This window comes from Eptesicus fuscus, chromosome 10 (assembly GCF_027574615.1).
Source record: "Eptesicus fuscus isolate TK198812 chromosome 10, DD_ASM_mEF_20220401, whole genome shotgun sequence".
NCBI lineage: Eukaryota > Metazoa > Chordata > Mammalia > Chiroptera > Vespertilionidae > Eptesicus > Eptesicus fuscus.
Genome location: NC_072482.1, coordinates 91,931,023 through 91,950,270, shown reverse-complemented (window position 1 = coordinate 91,950,270; position 19,248 = coordinate 91,931,023). Strand labels below are relative to the sequence as shown.

Here is a 19,248-nt window from a genome sequence, read left to right as displayed (position 1 = left end):
AATTTAGCCACTCTCCAGAATTTATACTTATAATTATATGTATATATTTCATGTACATGATAAAAATTTTTACTTTTTTCCCCTAACGCAGTCTCCGTTTCCTTATTTCTAAGACTTTCTCCATGTCAAAGCTACACTGTGGACCACAAAACTGAACGGAAGCATTTGTCCTCACATCCCGCCCACTGTGTGGATGAGCCCCTAGTGGTTCCACTGTGGATTCCAGGTGTAACTGACTCCTCAGTGCATGGTGTGGACTGCTAGTGCCGGACACGGAGTACAGTGTAGAGGAGGTCAGAGAAAATAGTCAGGCCCGAGCTTGACTCTGTGCTAGAACAATGCTAAATGTTTCACCTCTTCTCACATCTGATTCATGGGAAGTTCAACAAGAGCAGGGCTCTTTGTCTTGTTATCAACATTGTTTCTGAAAGGCAGAAGAGACGGCTCATGCCTGCCCTCAAAGGGCTTACCATCAAACAGGGAAATGGTGCTTAGCATGAAGAGACAAGCGCAAACAGCCCAAGGGAGGCTGTGATTAAAAGCAAAGAGAATGGGCACAGTGAGCACTGGAGCACCTGACTCTCCCGAGCCCTCCTTACGCTCACCCCACCCAGCACCCCATCTCCTGTTTCTGGCTGCGGCCCCTAACCCGCCCACTCCCACATCCACATCACCAAGGGGAAGGAAAGTAACAACTAACACACTTGGTTTTGTCTAACCATGTTTTTCCAGCTCAACATAACCTAAGCAAAAGAATATCTTACCTAATAATAGACAAACATGTAAATTGACCGTACCTCCGCTACGCCGCCAGCCAATCAGGAGTGATATGCAAATTAACTCAACAAAGATGGCGGTTAATTTGCATACACAGGCACCGAGTGACGGGGGCAGATGCAGGCGTTCTGCCCCACCCCCATCTCTCAGGGCCTTTGGGCAGCGTGGGAAGGTGGGGCCGGAGCAGAAAGAGGAGGCTCCCAGAGGGGAAAGAGGCGGCTCTGGGGCCTGAGCAGAAAGGGGCTGGGCCAGAGTGGAAAGGCGGTGATGGCAGCCAGGGAAAGGAAAGCCCATTCTAGCACGAATCTTCATGCATCGGGCTTCTAGTAAACAAATAAGCAGTCAGGGAAGGCCAGGGAAAAGATTAATGTCAATAGGCAACGTCATAGACAAAGAGGTCAAAACTGAAGGAAGGACCACTGTGCGTTTTCAGTAGAACCACTGGTGTCCAGCAACTGCCACATGTGGCAGATGTTGACCTCCACCAGCAAAATGGGTCTGGTATATGCGACATACTGTTTAATATTAAAATAAGCTATTTAAATCAGATTTCTTAATGCAACCATCTCATCTCTATCAACAGCGATACCAAATCCAAAATCTGAGTGAAACCTCATGAGAATTCTACATAAATGCATGGCTTTATTTTTCTTTAGGAAAAAAAAACAACAACCAACAAACCCTTGGTCTGAGGACCCAGAAGAAAGTGGGATCGCTCTCCTTGGATAGTGGTTACTCTGATGAACATGGTTTTGGAAATAAGAAGTCAAAACCATTTTGAACTTAGGACCTGAAACAGCATCCACTGACTATCATAAAACCATCATTGGAAACGGTGTCCAGGAACCAGGGATGATATAATTCTCAAACTGACACTTCTAGACATACACTTTGTGATTAATTCTGGGACCTACCACTTTTTCCCCGTTTGGGAAGAGTCTGGCTTTCTGGGCCTCAGAGCCTTCCTATGCATAGTCAAGGCAGTCACTCCCAGTTCTTCAGGTCCTGGCAGACATCATCGTTTTCAGCATCACTGGAAAGAAAGACATTGAAGAATTAAGCAATTAAACCTACAACTTTACTTCACGTGAAAGTTCATGCCCCTGGAAATGGCATCTCTGTATGCCAATTATCATGCTACTGGGGCACATCATTGTTCCCAATACACAGTCCACTACAGAGCGTCAGAAAGTCGAAGACAGGGAGAGTCCTGGAGGCCAACTACATCAAATGCTTTGTTTTGCAGTTGAAGAGGTCCAGACTGGTTTAACTCAGTTAAGGTATATAACTAGAATAAAAATTCAATTTCTTAAAATCTTACTTCAATGTTCTTTTCATCACACCAAATAAAAATCCTACCTAATAAAAGAGTAATATGCAAATTAACCATCACTCCGCTACACCCACACGCCATGCCCACCAGTCACGCCCACCAGCCAATCAGAGCGAGTATGCAAATAAACCCAACCAAGATGGATACAGCCACAGAGAGCAGGAAGGAGGCTTGGGTTGCCCAGGCAATGGCAGAAGCCAAGCTTTCCGCCTGCCCTTGCCGGCCTAAGCCTCCACTCAAGGCTACAAAGTTTCAATTATAGAAGGTAAACAAATCCAAACAGAAATGGCAGCAGCCACGGAGCTGGAAAGAGCAGGAGGCTAGGGTTGCCCCCGGCAATGGAAGAAGCAAAGCTTTCCGCACACCCTGGCCGGCCCAGATCAGAGAGGGTGCAGGCTGGGCTGAGGGACACCCCCCCAGCCCCTGTGCACGAATTTCGTGCACCGGGCCTCTAGTATCTAAATAATGGGAAAATAAATTGATCTTTATTTGGAATCCAACTGCTAAGAGATACTTAGTCACTTGCCCTAACCAAACTTCTCTAAGATGAGGGATGCTACTGAAGGCAGAGAAATCGGGTTTGTTGGTAGATTGGGTAACTGACTCACAAAGAGACTGTGTTGGCCGTGATCCATGTCCTGAACGGCCTTTCAAAACACCTATAGTGACCTTTATGAAATAGGCTGCTGGTGTTGAGGTGGATAAATGGTTAACAATTATAGGGACACAATTTGAATCATATCTGGGTCACATTTCAATTGCAAGGCAAGAAACCTCAGTACAACCTCCCAAAGTAAGGTAGATTCTATAAAGAATTTTAAGGATGAGCAGATTTCCAGAGTCTGAATATGTAGACAAGATAACAGTATAAGGAAGACATTCACAGATTACCAAGAACCAAGATATTTTTTGGATAAGTAGAGTCTATATAGAAAAATGTAGGTTGAGGTAAAACAGCACCAGACAGTTAAGGATAGTTTTCAAGTTTCAGAAGATTTTAAATTAGGAAATGGGGAGGAAGATGGATACAAACAGAGTGTTTGAGGTATCCAAGATTCAAATAAAGCAATCAGGGAGGAAGTGGAGAATACATCTGAGGAAAATGAGGATAATGAAATAAGGATGCCCTCATCTAAGAACAAATGGAGGGGAGAAGTGATGAAGGCCCAATCCAGCATGCGTAACCGCTTCAAATAAACACTAAAGACTTACAGACCCAGCGGCCAGATGGGAACACTTGGCATCGCGAGGACTATGATATAATTAACATGGAATGGACCCGACAGACTTGCTGCCAAGCAAAAACTCTGCATAGGAAGGATGTGGCGCAGGCGCTCAGGAGGCGATGAGAAGAAACTGAGGAACTCTGTGGGGAAAAGAAAACACAATGGAATCCCTGGGGGGTAGACATGCCATAGACCAGTTCCCCCTACCAGTAGGGGGTACGTGCCAAAACTCCAGTGGAAGCTTGACACCACAGATTGTACCCAACCCCATGTCTACTGTGTTTTTTTCCTGCAAGCACATACCTATGATACAGTGTAATCTATGAATTAGGCACAGCACGAGATTAACAACAACAATAATAAAGTAGAACCATTATAGCAATATACTGTAATAAAAGTTAGGTAAATGTGGTCTCTCTCTGTCAAAATATCTGGTAACTGACTAAGGGTGGGTAGGATACACATGTGGAGCCACTGGGCAAAGGGCTGGTGCATGTTCTGCCCCAATGGGGCGGAACGTGGGAGATTTCATAGCACTACTATTTATGAAATATTTATTTTTGGAATACTTCGTTTAATATTTTCAGACCACAGTTGACAGTGGGTAACTGAAACTGTGGAAAGTAAAACCATGGACAAGGGGCGACTCCTGTACTTAAATATCAAGATAAGAGGTTAGCCTATTTCAAGCAAAGTGAAGATTTTAAAAAAACAAAACAAAAAACGATACTGTTTGAAAAGACACCATATTAAAAACCAATGTGCCCAAGTAGAAAAATATAAGGAATATCATCCATAGCAGCACAAATGCAAATTTAAAAAGAAATTTTGTAAGCTTAAAAAAATTGGGGGACATTTCTGAGGGACTAATCCTCACATTAAAATCTGTGTTAGAATCATGGGAGGCAGAAAGACGGCGAGAGAATCGATGAGACCAACTGATTGATGATCACAATATGAAAAGTGCAGGCAGGTCTGAAAAGGAGGTTGCAGAATGAATCAGTTTATAAAGGAAGGCATTACCAACATTCTCACTCCTAAATTAACTTTGGAAGCAGATCAGTCACAGGTACAAAATCAAATAGCAATAAATAAACGAGATGTTCTTGGCTGGATCAATAATGCATTTTTGTCACGATTTTCTTTCCCAAACTTGAGTGATCACTAGAAATAAACGGGCTCTCCCCAAGAGGTTAGAAGAAACGCAAGGGCGAAATTTTGGATCCATTGAAACTTGTATAGACAGATCAATTTAATGGAGACCTCATAGGTGCCTGTCACACTGCTGATGTGACAGTCACACTGCTGATGTGACAGGCACCTAGGAGGAAGGACCAAAGGAGATGAGTGCCTATACATTTCTAAATAAAATAATCTCTCGTCAGAAAGGCAAGAGAGCTTCTGAAAAGGAGAGTGCACCTCCCCAATACTGGGAAAGAGAACCCACTTGATGTCCGCCATTTCAATACTCAGTGACACTCGGAAAAGATTCCATTTTTAAAAACGATGTGCATTTAACAAAATGTTTAACTACAAAGCAATATCTGTTCTTTATAGGAAATGTGGAAAACACAGAGAAGCAAAGTGAATAAAATTAAAATCATCCACAATCTAGATCACAGAGATGTTCACTGTTAATATTTTGCTGTATATCATTTGGGATCAAACACAGAAGTTAATTAACTGTTTTATCTTGGAAAAGAACTGACACTGGCTCAAAAAAAATGAGAGAGAGAGGGAGAGAAGTATATATATTTTTTTAAATGGTTCCAACTCACAAATGGATGCTAAGATGTAACAAGAGACTGTTTACAATAAAATCCTCAGGTTTGCCCATGACACTAAGTTCTTTTTAATAATGAAATATCATGCCATTATGCAGAGGAAACTGTGAAAATTTCTACAAGTCTGCATATGGGAGCAAAAAACTGGCAGATGAAATTCCTCATAGGCAAGTGTAGGAGAACACATTCAGGGACCGTAAGACCAATTATTCTGGAAAAAGTGATGGAACCCGGGGTTTCAGTCACCAGCTAGAACATGGAGCATGCCATCATTATAGCTACACCTTAAAGACAATGTCCTGGCCCAACTGAAAGATTAAAAATGATGCAGAAGCCAATGTTCTCATTCTATTCTCTAAAATAATCTTATATCCACAGCTAGAATGCTCTGTGCTTTGCCAATTCTGCCTTAATAAGGGTCCAAATAATTCAAAGAAATGATCAAAGAGGTCAAAGAAGCAAGCACACATGCCTATTAGAATCAGTGTTAATAACCCCATTCTCCAATCTATAAAATCTAATTGTGATAGCTGAAATCTAAATGAGATAAAGTCTATATAATCGAGTGGTATTTCTAGGTTAGATGAGGTTACTTAACGAGGGATACACAGACTTTGGAAGGTCTATAAACCCCTTAAAATGGCATGCATGTTTTTCCATATCTGCATATAAATATATGTATAAATAAAACTATATATGTTTGTAATAGATATATTTCTTCTGTTGAGTAAATGCATAGCAATCATCATATACTTACAGGATTCATAGCCCAAAAAGTTCAAGAACTAGTGATCTAGATGCGAAGAGTGTGGAATTGGACACTAATTTTTGGGAGTGGACCTTGAAATTTGAAAGAGAAAGCTTTAAGACAAATTAAGTTGTATTTACCCATGGAAAACAAATATGTGGAGCTCATTTCCCTGGGAAGTGCTATAGAATAAGGAGACATTTTTATGGAATATTTGAGGAAATTCTCTAAGCTTATGTATGATATTGGGGTTCCATTGGACAAAGACTGATGTCTGTTTTGTTCTCTCTTCTATCCCCAGTGCTTGAAACGGGGCCTGGCACATAGTAGGCACTCAGTAAATACTTGTTGATCATGCAGGAGCTGGATGGGTTTGGGTGCCATGATCAGAGGCAGTGGCTGCTTGAATGCCAGGTCCGTTTCTGGTGGCATTTCTGATATTCACAAGGGCGAGGCTGTTTCCGCCTCTGCCTCCCACGTCCTCATCTTATTTTCTTGCTTGGTCATCTGCCACTTTGAAGGCCTCCAGATTGTGGAGAACATGCGCCATGCCAGCAAAGAATTATGCTAATTTGGCCTTGGAGGGACACAGAAAAAAAAAAACACACCTAAAAATAAAATATCAAAGCAATAAAAAGTTTATAAGAGTTTATGAACAGAAAACATGTACAACTGTTAAATGGAATACTGTCAAGCAGATTAATTAGTTAACATTTGGAAAGTGCACGGAAGATGAAAATTGCCAAATAAGGTCTTTGTACATTGAACCAATTTCTCACGTGTTATAACGGGGTGGCATGAGAGACAGGTCCACAAATAACTGAGACAACTGGCATGGCCAAGAGGCTATAGAGCGTCCTTGGCCCTGGGGAGGCTGAGTCCAGCAGAGCCCTTCCCTAGGATTTGAGTAGCGCGTGCTTCCCGAGTGTCTGTGAGCTTACAGCTGCGGGACCACAAGGCTGAAGTTCTCTGCTTCTGTTTGCCAATTCCTCCCACCATCTCGGGCTTGAAGTCCGTTAGAGGTAGGTCCCTTGTAGGGTTCCTCTTAGGACCAACTGAAGACTTCGTAAATAGCCTTGTTAGCTAATTCCAACCTTAACTTAGATTTTGTTGAAATGGGCTTTTAGCCCTATGCCATGGGTAGATTATACTTTAATGACGTTAAAATAGTGAGCTATCCAAATATTCTTGAAACCCAGCAAGATAAGAACCAGAGCTCAGTACCAAGGGCTACCTCCCTCGTGTGCAATCAGCACAGATACACTCCCTGGAGGAAGAGTCAGTGAAGGGAGACTCTTGAATCAGAAATCTTCCAGACTCAATAGGCAGAATCTGAAACCAAATTCTTTCAGCAGTATTTGTCTCTGAAAGAAAAAAAAAAAACTTGTTCCACCTGCTTGATGTAGTTTTATGTGTCTATTTACACAGCATTTTTCTTTGGGCCAGCATTTGTTTTTATTTAATTAAATTTTAAGGTTCTTCCTACTTCCAAAAGGACTGAGGAAGCTTACAGATGAAAACAAAGCACAGAAAAACTAAATAATTTAGGGAAAGGTAGGACAGATAAAGGATTCCTATGCTGGAATTCATAAGACACAGTATAGTTTAGTAGAAAAAGTATAGAAACTAAAGTTTACAAATCCTGGGCTCTAGCCATAACTCTGTCCCCAAAGAACTGTTCAGTCTTGTGCAATCTTTATTCCATTGGCAAAACAAAGTCTTTGGAAGTTTAAAAAATAGGATTCCGGCATCAGTATGTCAGACAAAATGGAGTGGGTGAGATTGTAAAAGGAACCGTTAAAAAGGGTAAAGTGTAACCCAATTGCAGGGGTATTGGCAGTAGAAAAATGAAAGAAAAAAAGGAGAAAAGAAGCTTTTCACAGAACTTGGAAATTGACTAAATATGAGAATGAGCAAGAATGACTCCAAGTTGACTTCGAGCCTTTGTGGCTGGGAACGTGCTACTGCCGAAACGTTTCTAGGAGAGGAAGGGAGGCCAGGACTGAGGAGGACAAACTCAGTCTCGTCCTGTGGAGTTTGAGGTGATGGAAACCATCCAAGCGAAATATCTCATAGTTGTGTCTGAGGTGAACTAGACCCGAGGTGGGAGATAAAAACTGGTCAGATGAGGACACTCGGGAAATAAATGTAAGAGGCAGAGGCCTGCGAGACCTGGGGTTGACTATTCAGGTAGACTCAGTGCAATGCCTTCCCATCCAAACGCTGGACAGATGGGAGCTCTCTGAATGACTAACCGTGTTCTCAGAGAATGAGGAATAAAGGGGGAAGGGGGAGGGAGGCTGGGCGACAAACGCTGCCTTGCTGGGGGAGCCCTGAGGAAGTACTAACAATGTCCCCCCGGAGCCCAGAGGGGGCGGTCTAGGACCAGGGCACTCCGTGTGGTTCCCACGCCCCAGGACACACACTAATCCTCTCTCTGCCTCCGCTGCCTCATTCCCCCGGTGGAGATGACCATCCTGTCTCATTCAATGTGTCGGGGACAAAATGAGGTGCAGGTACTTTGAAAAGTGGAAAAGTGATTAAACGGTAGAGTTGTCTTGAGTGTTTTTAAGGAAAACATAAACCACTCTGTATACCTGGGGTGAAAGGGCACTATTGCATGAAGGCTGAGTGGGGGCTCATGGCTGCATGTCAGCCTCCATGATGCTCTGATTCCCAGGCTGAGAGAAGCGGGGCAGTTTCTCCAACCCAACACCCCCCATGTGGCTGTTGTCCTGCAAGGTCTGGCCTTTCCTGACAAGAGCTAAAAAAAGTAAAAGGTTCCAAATTGTTCTTCCCCTTAAAGTACTAAGTAGAAATAAAAGAACTGAGAAAAAAAGGAAGAAGGAAATCATACACACACACACACACACACACACACACACACACAAAGATGAAGGCATATTGGACAATTTGAAGAATGAGGAAAGAGGATAAGAAGTGGAAGGAGGAAAAGATCAGAGAGAAAAAGATTTATTGAGAAGAAGAAAAGAGAGAGAAACTGGGAGCAGATACGGGCCAACTTGAAAAGAAGTGGTAGAATGTGTTTTAAAAAAAAAACTGACTTCACTGAGCACGGGAATAAAAAGCAATGTCAAATAAAAGGCAAAAGAAAAAAGCACCAAAATGAAAGAGCTATCAGAAAGAAAAAAATGTCATGTAGAGATGAAAGAGATTTTAAAAATTGGGGTAAAAAAATCCTCCAAGCCTTTCTATTTAGTTAGTCAAGGAAGAACATGAATTCAAGAGGACAGGGAGATAAGAAAGGGAATGGCAAATAGTCATATAAGAAATTAATTGATACTAAAGAAAAGAACATGGAAAAAAGGAGACAAATTATTTTGGCAAAGGAAAAACTCTCATATAAGACATTTTCAGTAACTAAATTAGGTTAAAAGCCTTATTGGAAACATCATTGTCAATAAAAAAGGATTTATTGAACTCACTTTGAACATAGGTAGGGAGAACACAGAACCCCTTTAAAGAGAAACCAAGACAAATCAGAAAACAAAACTAGTTATCCTAGAGTAAAAAAAACTCCAGGGCACAAAAATCAGCCTTCTGTCCTGCCACATGACACCGAAAAGGCATTCTAAAAATATTTGTGAAATGAATGAATCAATGAATTTATATATATAAAAGGCTAATATTCAAAGTGTCCCCACGGGAGTTTGACCATGAGACTGGGAGTTCTATCGCTCACTATAACATGCGCTGACCACCAGGGGGTGGTGCAGAACGAAGGAAGGCCCCGGCCCAGCAGCCAGGGAAGGGAGGCCCCGGTTGGCAGCCAGAAGGCCCCAATCAGCCCTGATCACCAGCCAGGCTTAGGGATCCTACCCGTGCACAAATTCGTTCACCAAGTCTCTAGTGAATAAATAAATCTATGGAGCTCCAGGAGCCTCCTATATGTCTATGGAACCTAATGACATGAAAACATTCTCTATTGCCCAACATTATGCCCAACTCCATGTAGAAACTCCCCTTCCTCCTCTTGTTATGCCAGAAAAAAATACTAAAATCCCCGTGATTGTGTTCTACACACCAGGAATCATCCCAGCCCCATTTCCCATTAGTAGTGAAGAAGGAAATAGTGAGTTTTCCACTTTCAAAGCATATTTTAAAATACCTTGTTTTAGCTCCGGCAAGTTGAGTGAGGCACATCACCACCTTTAATTAAAATCAACATTAGGAAGTCTAGAGGTCATGTTAATGAACCCAGCAAAAGAGAACAATAGAGGTCACAGGGGTAAGGATGGCTAAAGAGTAAGGTCCCCTGGCACCTGATTAAGAGCTACTGTGGATGGGAACAATTTCGCTTCATTCAGGGTGCCTTTGAAGAAGTGAGATGTTAGCTGGGTTTTAAAATTTGGAAAAAATAGAGCTTGAGGATCTCAGTCTAGGGGAATGGAATACGCACAGGCGCACACACACACACACACACACACACACACACACACACACACAATACGCTACACTCAGAACAGCCAAAACTAACATTGAGAATTCCAGTGGCATTTAAATGGCCCAGAACAAGGACCCCCCAAACTCCCTCCATTTCCTTCAATTGTTTTTGTAAAAGAATCGACTTCCTACCTAAGCCCATTAATAAATTTAAGGCATTTTTCCTTTAAAGGGTACCACTTTTTTTTTAAGACAAATACTGTGATAAACCTAAGGAGACACTAAGCAACGATTTAAAATAATTAAATGTCTATCCATTTCAGGCTTGAAGATAGATAAGTACAAAAAGTAGTTTCAGAATAGAGTTTGCATTACAGAAAGTGATACTAAGGCCTGGGGAATTTTCCTTCAACTTCCTGAGAGGCTAAGAAGTATGGCTAAACTTCAGAAGAGCAAATCAGAGATAGATGAATATATTTTGATGTCAACCCAGGGACTTTCAAAGTTGCATATTAAGTATGGCACATTTAAATAAATGCATTTAAAATCGTGTCATAGTAAGCCATGTTTCATTTCAAATTGTCAAGAAACCCATTAGATTAATATAGATTTGTCCATTTTAAATGTATAATATTTAACTTGGAGACATATTTTAAGTAGGAATTTAAGGAGTCACTCATATTAGTGGAATTAATTATCGAAGGCTGCCATGGATATTGTCACATTTCTTCTCTATTTGAGAATAACTGGATTTTCTTTCATGTCTGCTTCCTTAGATTTGAAGTAATCAGGTGTTGAGAGAGCTTGTGGAATATTATTACTACCCTTAACTTTAAAAATTCAAAATATTAATATCAGTGTCTAAAGTGAATACAATTATTTCATTTATGTAATGTAACTCATTTTCTTAGCTTTTGCTACTAGAAATAGGTATTATTATTCTCTTCAATTGAGCAGAGTTTAAACACAGACTAATATAAATCAAGGTCACAGAATCAGAAATTAAGATGGAATTAGAAGGAACCTTGAATCATCAGCAGCACTTAATAAATACATGTCAATTTGAAAATTTTACCAATAATAAAAAAAAAAACCTGGATTTTGAAAAAACAGTTCCAATTATATGTGAGTCTATCCTAATCATTGGCTATTAGCGCAATTTCTATTTTTTTCCTTCTCTTAAACTCAGCTTTTATTGAGATGTAAATGGCATATAAAATTGTGTAACTTTAAGGTATATAACATAATGATTTGATTTACTTATCTGTTGCAACATGATTGCTACTATAGTGTGAGCTAACACCTCCACCATTATATACTTTTTTTTTGGGGGGGGGGAATAATAATTTTACATATATATTTTAAACTTTATCTTTATTGTTGAAAGTATTACAGCTGTCCCCTTTTTTTACCCCATTGACCCCCTCCACCCAATCTACCCCCAGGCCTTCACCACACTATTGTCTGTGTCCATGGGTAATGCATATGTGCATATAAATTCTTTGGTTAATCTCTTCCCTCTGAGATTCACCAGTCTGTTCCATACTTCCATGTCTCTGGATCTATTTTGTTCATAGATGTACCAAATTTTTTTTTTTGTTTTTGTTTTTGCTTTTTTTTTTTTTCAGCACATACAAGACAAAGAGGAACTGAGCAATAACAGGATCATGAGTCAGAATAAATTTTTGCTGTTGAATTCATTGCCAGAAATCACTTTTGAATGGCCATCGGCTCCTGGAGGAGCCTCTTAATGAGGCCTAGGAGGAAAAAAGATCAGAGGATGACCACAAAAAAGTGATACTGCAAATGGAATACATTGGGCTGAAATGGACCAGAAACACTGACCTACTGACCACCCTGAAAGGTGCCTGGAACAAAGTGGCCCTTTTCTCATCAACTTTTAAGAGCTCCTTAGGGCATCAGGGAATGTCACCTAGAAAGGACTTGCCAAAGGAGATCTGGGATATATCAGACCACTGTGAGTTCAAGTGAAGCCTGCCCCAGAACCTCCGAGCTCTCTCCTGCCCAGCTCACTTGCTCATTCATTCCGCCAGTGGAGCACGTAGTGATGGACACTCCAGTGGATTTGTTAGCCAATACTGAAGCCTTCATGAGCATCCCATCCTTTTTTTTTTTTTTTTTTTCATTAAAACAGAAATAAGTAAGTTGGAACATTCATTCCATACGGGGCAGCCCAACTTTTTTTTTTTTTTAATTTTATGTTATTTTTTGGCCTCGTTGGCCACGTAGTGATTGGAACATACTGACAGATGTGGATGCACGATTCCAAACTCAACTGGGGGCAACTTTCCCAAAAAATAATTGGAGACTGTGCTCAAGCCTTGCATGTACAGAGACACCTGCTATATTTGCATAGCCCAAGCTTGCAGGAAGCTTTAATCAATCATTTTCTGTGTCTAGAATTAGCCAACCTGAAAACCATTACTTACTTCACCAGAAGAAATTTTGTTTTCCATTGCTGCTAGATTAGTTGCACCCCATATCTCATTTGTCTCCCTCTAGCAGCAAAGTTTATACCTAAATATATATAGACCAAGGTCCCAGTTTATAAGCAATATTGGCTTATTTTTAAATCTCCCAAAAGGTTACTTCTGTCACTTCTTTTGCCCATATGCATAACAATTTTATCTTCTGTCACACAGATCTTCATTTCTATTTATTGGCTGTTTCTTACTGCGCCAGGTGCTCAGAAACTAGTAAACAAAAGGAGAAAACAAATGCTGATTAAATAATTATAAAGAGTATGTAATTACAAATCACAGTGACTATGCAGAGTGCAGCGTGAAAGGATAAAACAGGAGAAGCTGACATAGTTGTCAGAATGTGGTGGTGGCGGGTCAAGAAAGAAGCGATATTTTAGCTGAGATTTGAATAAATAGACATGAACCCAGCGGAAGTTGCAAAGGAAGGATCAAGATGGAGAGGAGAGCCCGGCCGGCATGGCTCCGTGGTTGAGCGTCCATCTATGAACCAGGAGGTCACGGTTCAGTTCCCGGTCAGGGCACATGCTCGGGTTGGGGGCTTGATCCCCAGTGGGGGGCGTGCAGGAGGCAGCTGGTCCATGATTCTCTCTCATCATTGATGTTTCTCTCTCTCTCCCTCTCCCTTCCTCTCTGAAATCAATAAAAAAATATATTTTTTAAAAAGATGGAGAAGGGAAAGTTGCAGACAAAGGAAAAACAAACAAACACATGTGCAAAGGCCCTGGGGCGAGAGAGAGACTTCTCATTCAAGAACTGAAAGGCTTAAGAGAATGTATCACAGAGAGTGGCAAGGCTGAGTGAGATGAGGCTGGGGGAGCTGGGCCCAAAACATGTGAGGCTTTGCAGACCTCATGTGGAGCTTGATCTTCAAGAGCTATTAGAAGCCATTCAGAGATTTCCAGATTCACATTTTAAAAAGCTCACCCTGGGTACAGGGTAAGAAATGTGCTAGGGTGAGGAGGCCTTGTAGTCGACCTGAGGTAGATGACGGTGGTGCCTACTGTAGGGATGGATACCTGTGAGGTGGAGCTGGGGTCCACATTCTAGGACCATCGAGGAGGCTAATCCACAGGACATGGCTTGGTTAAAGGAGCACATGAATGTATTCGTCCTCAAAACAGTTAGCATCTATTTATTCTTCCCACTTACTGTACTGACTGAACTTTAGAAAAATTATTTATACAAGCGGTAATTTAAAGAAGAGAACTTACAAAGCTCCACCCAATATTAATGTTTTACAAAAAAAAAAAAAAAGACATGAACTCTTATCTCTTATGGACCTTATTTCAGGTTCACTAAACAGTCTTTAATTCAGTTATTTTTTTTCCTCTGAATATCAGTGCAAGAATTTCTAATTTACTTCTTACTTGTATTAATATACAAATGTAAATAGCCTTCCATTTAACGCCAAACTACAGATGACTATTTTAAACTATTTTCTCTAGAACTAGCCCTTGTGAAGGTAATAGATGTCACTTTAAAAAAAATAACTTTTAGCCAAGAAAGAATGGTTAAGCAATATTCAACTGGTTTCCTTATTAGGGCTTTGTGGAGCCTGTGATATGATGACTTGCATTATAAATTTCCAAGAGAGACAGATGTAGCCCATCCCAGCACACGTGTCCATGGCATGCTTTCCACAGAGCCTCTCAGGAGACCCAACTTCCATAGAGCCTTAGGGTGAAGGAGCCGTGTACATATTGGCTGAGCTGCTTCAACAGGGTTTTGCATACAAAGGTCTTTATAATTTGTTGAGTGAATGAAGATATAGAGGAAGAGTTGCAAACTCTAACACCAAGTCTCTTAGATAAGAGGGGGTTGGCAAATGCCCCAGGCCTCAAAGGGATAGACTCACTGCTCAGCTTCCAGCCAACTTGGCCACATAAAATATTCCTGTTGTTGTTGTTGTTGTTGTTGTTGTTGTTGTGTGTGTGTGTGTGTGTGTGTGTGTGTGTGTGTGTTTGGAGAAGCCAGAAATCTATATTCCTATGTAATTTTTAACATTTTTAGTGCCCCGGGTCAAACAGAACATATAGGCTACCAGTTTTCAACCTCAGAGGTATTCTAATACAGGCCACATTCTGCCATGTTAAGGAAAATTACAATAAATGGGGGAGCAGCTCTAGGAAAGGCCCCAAGAATCTTCCTGGGAAATCCACAAAAGGAACCCTCACTGTCCATTTATGGAAAATTAACTCATTTGTTGCCTGGAGGCACCATCAGAGGCCCGGAAATAGATAATTTACCAAATAATGGTGTCAGACCTTGAAAGAAATAATTATTTCATTTAGATAAGCACATTTTCTCCCTGTGCAGGAAAAATGGGGTCATTCGGGAATAAAGAGCAATAGAAAAGCAATCCCATTTGAGAAAGCACATTATTTTATACCAGAGGCAACACTTAATACAGCAACACAATCAGATCAGAGTTTAATTACAGATGGGATTGTTTGTCTGTTTTGCTAACAGAAGAAATGTCACTGCTTAAAAGACAGTCAACTCAGTTATTAAAGATCTGATTCATCATCCTATTGGATACCCAACCCCAATTGTTTTCCTTTCTTGCTTAGAATATTTATCCATTTCAATAATAGATTCAGGAAAATGTACACTTATCAAGTTGATAAGTTTTAAATTGAATTACAACTACCCATGTGCACACACACGCGTGCGCACATGCGCGCACACGCACACACATGCGTGCGCACACACACCATACATACAGGGTTAGCCTTTCTATGTGTTGTTTTCTTTTCTTTTGTGCTATTGCTATAATGGTGCTTTATTACTTATTCTTTGCTTAAAATTCTATTTGTATATCTTTTTCCTTTTTTATCACTTAGAAGTTCAGCCTGAATAGTGGGGAAAATTATGCTGGTAACGTTTCTATTTTGTAAAAATCAATTCCATTTTTAAATGAAGTGTTAACTTGAAAAAATGAGATTTTTTACTGCTAATAGAACCATATATAAACTAACACCTCTCTAATCTGGAGATAACTTGTTTCATGACCTCAACAATCCAAAACACACCCAAGAAAATGAAATTGAACTAACAAGTCCATGAGAGCCAAAATAGATAATAACAACAAAGAATAATGCCACCAACTCGTGCAGTCAGGGCAGGTCTCCTTTAAGTCATTTTAAAAACACTTTTATAAACATAATCTCTTTTGGTCCTCTTAACAACCTTAGAAGAAAGAAAGGGTTGGAATATTTCCCCCATCTTTCAGGTGAGAAATGCAGGATTACCGTATTAGATTTCATCTACATCAAGACGATGATTGGGGCACTATGAGTGATGCCAGGACAGCAGACGTGAAGTGGCACGATCCCAGGTGAACCGGAACAGGGTCACCCTAGAGAGGGGATGGCTCAAGCACTGTCGCCCTTCACCGCCCTTCTGTAGGCAAGCCCCCAGGCCTTCTCTCAGAGCTTATCTGCTTAATAGGATTGCTGTAAGTGTCACTTTCAGATCGGATTTACAAAGAAGAATACTAGTATGTTCAATGAAAAGATCTTGATGCTCTAACAATCATCGAAATAACTTGTGTTCCTAAATAAGACGTCATGGGTTGTTGTTTTTTTTTTCTTCACTTAAGTACTGGTTGATTAGCACCTTTACTTTTTTAAAAGAAATCTATCAGCGTCGATATACTGCAGATTATATTCTCTGCCACTTGTACTCTGTGCTGAGTGGGACTGCAGGTTCCTCCTGTAAAATACACGCAATTACACTGATAAAAGTAACTGATAATAACTAATATTAATTTAGCATTAACAATATACAAAGTACATATGAAGTTGACATAAATTAGAGATTATTACATAACAATCTGGTAATTGCATTAGAGGGCTTGTTTATTTGTTGCTATGGAAATTTCATAATTAACTGTTATTAAAATTATTGACTTGTTACATATCTATTATTTTTAAATTTGATTTTCTAATTAGTGTGATTAAAAATTCAAATGGTACATTATATTATGTTGAATACTTTGATGTATATCATTTATTTAGACTGATTTTATGTTTGTATAATTGTAATTGAAGAGAAATATATAATACACTAACTTCAAAGAGATTTTTTTTTACTTGAGAATGGCAACCTTCCTCTAATTCATGTGAAGGTGTCCTATATGCCAGCAGCAGCCCTCATTCTTCCAACAGCCTCAGGATGGAGAAGACCCTGTTACAACTTCCTCTTTACAGAGAGGAAAAGGAGGCTTAGAAATGTTAAACAATTGGCCCAGCTCTGGTGAATGTTAAACCCTCACACTTTGAGCCAAAGCCTTCCTGCGTAACTGCTGAACAGCAAGATTTGTGTAATTCTAGGTACCCCTTCCCCCAAAAGATCTCCCTTGCATCCCTGCCATGGACATGTCTCCTGCTGATGCCACTAATTGATTAGGAAACAAAGGTGATGATCACAGTGGTAGCAATGGGAGCATTAGCAAGCTAGAAGTGCAGTTCAGCAGTGGAGTTCCAAACCCATGTGCTTGTGGTGGGGGAGGAAAAACAATTGTCCTTCTACCTTCCAGTTTCCTCTGGCTGGTCCAACCATCCAATTAATGGGAGGCATATTAACGGGAGCAAATAACCACGTGTATTATGTGTGTACATACAGGGGTTCCCTAAGAACATGCAGCAGTTAGGACTTACATGCCATCTTGAGCTAAGGAGAAGGTGGCTGGCGTTGTTGGATACAAACAGTAAGGCAATTCATGTGGAAATGGAAACGCAAATGTTTGGTGAACAATTGGGACAGAAAGGACTTTGATCAAACAGGCCTTGCTAGGTTCCTCCCTGTCCATCACATGAGTTCACATTGGACTACAGTTATTAACCATAACAGCTCCCTTTCTTTCTTTTTTTAAAATATATTTTATTGATTTTTTACAGAGAGGGAGAGGGACAGAGAGCTAGAAACATCGATGAGAGAGAAACATCGACCAGCTGCCTCCTGCACACCCCCTATCAGGGATGTGCCCACAACCAAGGTACATGCCCTTGACCGGAATCGAACCTGGGACCCTTCAGTCCGAAGGCTGACGCTCTATCCACTGAGCCAAACCGGTTTCGGCCATAACAGCTCCCTTTCTGAGCAGGTCTCTAAAATTCTTTTAGGTCCTTAGGAGGAAGTTCAAATGTGTTTTTATTTTTATTTTTTAAAAATAACCAGCTTAAAATAATCACTATCTTTAAAAAGGCATATTTGGGGCTGGGAAACTTTGCTTCCCCTCAAGGGACAGAGTGTATTTTGGTGAGAAGCAGATTTAGATTCAAAATCTGCCTTTGCCACTTCCCCCAAACCCTTGGTCCCCTCCAGTCTACACTTCCAGTCATTCTCTTGTCCAAGCCAGGAGCCGTGGAATCAGCCTTCTCGCCTGCCTTTCCCTCTCCTCTCCCTGCCCATCACTAAGAACTGTGCACTTGACTTTCCAAATACTTCACCAACCAATGTGTTTTCTCTCCATCTCTGCCATGGTCACCCCGTCTCTCCATCGTCTCACACAAGAATCGCTTTGTCACCCGCTTACCCAGTTTCCTTTTCACACTCTTGTGCTTCCCCGCGCTTCATCCAGACTGACATGCTTACCTATTGTTCCTAAGCATTAAATTCTACCCTGGCTTATAAGGTCCTACAAGATCAGGCCCCACCTTCTACTCCAGTCATCTTCTCCCCTTCACACCCTCCCCTCTTCTGCATAGTAGACCTGCTTTCAGATTCTCAAATACTCCCAGCTCCCTCCTACACTAAGGCCTTTTCCTGAGATGCTCACTTTGGCCTACTTAACACCCATTAATCTTTTAAAACTCAGCTTAAACATCAGAGCGTCTAGGTGAGGTCAAGCTTCCTGACCTTGGCCTTCCCCCATATCTGCCCCCTCCCCACTGGCCTGGGATCAGATCAGGTCACAGAGAGCTAACTGCTCCGACATGTACCTCTGCACTTTCTTCCATAGGCTTCCTCACAGGTGGTAATTATATGTTGACATGTAGTTATTACTTGATTAATGTCTGTCTTCCCCAGTGGACTGTAGGTAAAAACAGGAAGAGAGCATGTCTGTTTGCTCACCATTTGGATCTCTGTACTTAGCACAAAGCGTAGGTCACTAAGTTCCTTTTAATGGCCAAAAGAACGATGTGGCTTTAGCAAATTACCGAAACTTTCTGAATCTCTCTTTCCTCAGCTATAAAAATAAAAGGATATTGACAAGACCTGCCTCAAAGGTCCTTGTGAGGCATAACTAAGGTCAGCGTTGTACAGCACTAACCAGAGTGGACACTCGATGCATGGCGGCCCTTCACACTATTATTTCCTACAAAGGCCATGGGCTATGGGAATTAGTTAGCGTTTTCAAATTGCTTATAGTCCTATAAAAGGGAAGATATTCACAAATAACTAAAACATGAGTTTACCAGGTTAGCCCATAGGAGGCCTGGCCTAAGGCAAAAATCTGCGCAGCCAA

The 19,248-nt window shown here is 40.9% G+C and overlaps 1 long non-coding RNA gene across 2 annotated transcripts in view; it reads right to left on the bottom strand.

Annotated features, from left to right (window-relative positions):
- Positions 1 to 19,248, bottom strand: part of LOC114227448 (uncharacterized) — a 45,876-nt gene that overhangs the window by 12,378 nt on the left and 14,250 nt on the right. The window contains exons 1-2 of one of the 2 annotated variants that reach the window (XR_008557317.1): positions 12,723 to 12,868; positions 1,692 to 1,810 (exon numbers count right to left, since the gene is read on the bottom strand). This is a non-coding gene — a long non-coding RNA (uncharacterized LOC114227448). Of the gene's footprint in view, positions 1 to 1,691; positions 1,811 to 12,722; positions 12,869 to 19,248 lie in introns of those variants that run through there. The other variant, XR_008557316.1, reaches the window with a different exon arrangement.